The 4,018-nt window shown below is 54.6% G+C and overlaps 1 pseudogene; it reads left to right on the top strand.

Annotated features, from left to right (window-relative positions):
- Positions 1–1,563: 1,563 nt before the first annotated feature.
- LOC129547648 (N-alpha-acetyltransferase 40 pseudogene) lies at positions 1,564–2,309 on the top strand (annotated as a pseudogene).
- The last annotated feature ends 1,709 nt before the right edge of the window (positions 2,310–4,018 follow it).

The raw sequence follows: 4,018 nt of genomic DNA, 5'->3' as shown, positions 1-4,018 counted from the left end.
CGACTCTGTGGACATGAGTTTGAGTGTACTCCGGGAGTTGGTGATGGACAGAGAGGCCTGGCGTGCTGTGATTCATGGGGTCGAGGAGAGTTGGACACGACTGAGCGACTGAACTGAACTGAACTGAACTGAAGAGATGAGAAGGACACTACTTAATGATCAAGGGATCAATCCAAGAAGAAGATAAAACAATTGAAAATTATATGCACTTACCATAGGAGCATCTCAATTATAAGGCAAATGCTAACAGGCAGAAGTTGGTAGTGGTAAAGAACCTGCCTGCCAATGCAGGAGGCTCACGAGATGCAGGTTTGATCCCAGGTTAGGGAAGAGCCCCTGGAGAAGGAAATGGCAACCCATTCCAGTATTCTTGAATGGAAAATCCCATGGACAGAAGAGCCTGGCGGGCTATAGTCCATAGGTTCACAAAGAGCCAAACGCTACTGAAGTGACTTAGCATGCATGCAACATAATAATAGTGGGGGACTTTAATACTCCACTTACATCAATGGACAGATCATCCAGACAGAGAACTGATAAGAACACACAAACTTTAAATGACACATTAGACCAGATAGACTTAATTGACATTTATGAAACAGTCCACTCAAAAGCAGCAGAATACACTTTCTTCTTCAGTACACAGGGAACATTCTCCAGGATAGGTCACATCTTGGGCCACAAATCAAGCCTCTGTAAATTTAACAATAGCAAATTTCAATGAAATGATAAGCTGGTTCTTTTAAAATTGATAAACCTTTAGGCATAAAGAAAAGGAGAGGGCTCATATCAAAATTAGAAATGAAAAAGGAAACGTGAATGTCACTCAGTCATTTCCAACTCTTAGCGACCAGGACAGAATACTGGAGTGGGTAGCCATAATACTAGATGTAGATCAGAATACTGGAGTGGGTAGCCTTTCCCTTCTCCAGGGGATCTTCCCTACCCAGGGATTAAGCCCAGGTCTTCTGCACTGCAGGAGGATTCCTTACCAGCTGAGCCACAAGGGAAGCCCAAGAATACTGGAGTAGGTAGCCTATCCCTTCTCCAGCGGATCTTCCCGACCTAGGAATCAAATCAGGGACTCCTGCATTGCAGGAAGATTCTTTACCAATTAAGCTATCAGGGAAACCCTGAAAAAGAAAAAAAAAATTACAACTAACACTGCAGAAATACAAAGGATCATAAAAGACTACTACAAGCAACTATACACCAATAAATTAGAAAACCAAGAATAAGTGGACACTTTTAGAAAGATACAGACTTCCAAGACTGAACCAGGAAGAAACAGAAAATATGAACATTCCAATCACAACTAATGAAAGTGAAACTGCTATAAAGAAACTTTCAACAAACAAAAGTCCAGGACCAAATGGCTTCACAGGTGAATTCTATTAAATATTTAGAGATGGCCTTCCCCAGCCCTTCCCTTCGCGGGGCTCTGCGCCGGCGCGGTTCCCGCCGGGGCGCGCTGGGGAGCCCTCGAGGCGCATGCCCAGTGCCGGCGGCCGCCGCTCAAGTGTCGCCGCTGCCGCAGCCTCCCAGCTGGCAAGTGTGGGAAGGAGGAGCTGGGCGCCCCCGCCGCCGTTGTCGCCATGGGAAGGAAGTCAAGCAAAGCCAAGGAGAAGAAACAGAAGCGGCTGGAGGAGCGAGCAGCCATGGATGCTGTCTGTGCCAAAGTGGACGCCGTCAACAGGCTTGGAGACCCACTGGAGGCTTTCCCCATGTTCAAGAAATATGATCGGAATGGGTTGAACGTCTCCATTGAATGTAAGCGAGTGTCTGGCCTGGAGCCGCCCACCGTGGACTGGGCCTTCGACCTGACCGAGACCAACATGCAGACCATGTACGGGCAGAGCTAGTGGGGCTGGAAGGACAGAGAGAAGGGCGAGGAGATGACAGATGACCGAGCCTGGTACCTCATCGCACGGGAAAACCGATCAGTGCCCGTCGCCTTCTCTCACTTCCGGTTTGACGTGCAGTGCCGGGATGAAGTCCTGTACTGCTATGAGGTGCAGTGGGAGAGCAAGGTGCGGCGGAAAGGCCTGGGGAAGTTCCTCATACAGATTCTGCAGCTCATGGCCAACAGCACACAGATGAAGAAAGTTATGTTAACGGTATTTAAGCACAATCATGGGGCCTACCAGTTCTTCAGAGAAGCGCTGCAATTTGAAATCGATGACTCTTCCCCAAGCATGTCCGGTTGCTGTGGGGAGGACTGCTCCTATGCGATCCTGAGCCGGAGGACCAAGTTTGGGGACAGCCAGCACTCCCATTCGGGCGGGCACTGTGGCGGCTGCTGCCACTGAGTCCGAAGCTGGAACGCGCTCTACAAGGCCCGTCCTCTCCCCGGTCTCACGCCGATCTCCTGGCGGCCTCCTCAGCCCCAACCCTGGGGAGGGGTGGTAAGCCTGCCCCTCCTGCTTTCCCCTGGAAGGGCAGACTGCCGGGAGGGGCAGCGACGAGCTGGGCACCTGGCGCGTCCTCTCACAGTGGCTGCCTTCTCACGCGGCCCTCGGCCTTGGGCGTGGGACTCTGCGACCTCCCTGCCACCGGATTTCTGACAAGCCCCCTCCCCGCCACACACACAGCTGGACGAATGGAGCATTTGTTCCCAGCTTCGTGAAGATCCTGGAGCCCTGGGTCAGTGTCTGGCTGGTTCCCAAAGAGGCGTGGACTTGGCATAGGCTCTTGTGCCGACAGAGGCTTCAGAGTGACTCCTCCCGTTCGGTGGAGGGGAGGCTCGACGGAGACACCTGGAAGGTCTTCTGTGTCACAACCCCGGGAAGCAAGGGAGCTATTCCTGTCTGTGCCTTTGTGGATCCGCAGTTAGAGTGGAGTTGTCCCAGGGACCAGCCGGCTCTGGGAGCCCGTGGTTGTCAGCGAGGTGCTGAGGGGCCGGGAAGCAGCGTCTGGGGCCTGTGCGGGGACCACAGCTTCTCTGGCTTCTGACCGGGCTGCATCCCGAGCTTGGCCCCGTGATCTCTAGGTGGTGACCCGAGGTTTTTATTCATAGGAAAGAGCTGGAGACTTTGCTGTGGATGGCCTGCTGGTCTCCGTCCCGTCTCCCTGCCTCCCTCTGCCTCTCACCTGCCCCCTGCCCCTTTCTGACTCTCAAGGGGGAATAACATCAGGGAGCCCCTCGTTGCCCCCCTTCAGGCCCCTCGTTCCTGCCGTATTTAATGCCGTTTCCTCTCATATCTTGGTGCTGTTAGCTCTCTGAGGGTGGGTCTGCTTCCCCACCGCCATCCCCCTGCCCCCCGGCCTTCAGAGAGGCCCCAGCCAGCAGCAGGCCTCCTGCCTGCACCCCCAGCCTGGCCCCTGCTCCCTCAGGGAGCCCTGCCCTGGCCAGCAGTGGGATGCGGCCCCACAGCTGCCCTTCTCCGTGGTGTCACCGGTGGTGGCAGGTGGGTGGGGAAGCCCCTTCCTCGCCTCTCTTGAGGTGGACAGGGCATGGGGTTAGAGCTCATCCCCATACCTTACTCCCCTTCCAGGGAAGAGAATGACCAAATCCTTACCGAGGAAAAAGCACCTACTGCCTCCCCTGGGACGACCTGGAGCTCTGCCTTCCAGAGCATCCCAAGGGTCCTGCCTGTGGACTGTTGCTCCCAGGAGGTTGGCCAGTGCTTCTGACCTCAGTCCACTCACACCCTGGCCCCTGCCCTGGCTCAGGCCGCCTGTGCAGGCCTGTCTCCCCGAAGCCACTCTGACTTCTCCCCCAGGCTCCCACGTGTGCGGGGCCGAGGCACACAGCCTCCCCGCTGAGTGCTCTGCGATGCTCTTGACTGGCCAGCGGTGGACGTGGCACTCCCTTGGAGAGGGCCCCACACCTTCACACTGAAACAAACCCAGCTTTGCCCCACCCAGCTGGCTCCCAGGAGATTTTACCCAAAGGGGAGGGTTTTCATTGCTAGGAGGACATTAGAGGGTTCCTTTTAAGAATCATGGAACAACGGAAGCATATTTAGGAAGACCTTTTCCTTTGATCCCTGCTGTCTGTCAGAGGACACAGATTGAT

This window comes from Moschus berezovskii, chromosome 24 (assembly GCF_049115385.1).
Source record: "Moschus berezovskii isolate FMDL1 chromosome 24, NW_MosBer_1.0, whole genome shotgun sequence".
NCBI classification, from domain to species: Eukaryota; Metazoa; Chordata; class Mammalia; order Artiodactyla; family Moschidae; genus Moschus; species Moschus berezovskii.
This window is presented reverse-complemented; position numbering and strand designations above follow the sequence as displayed.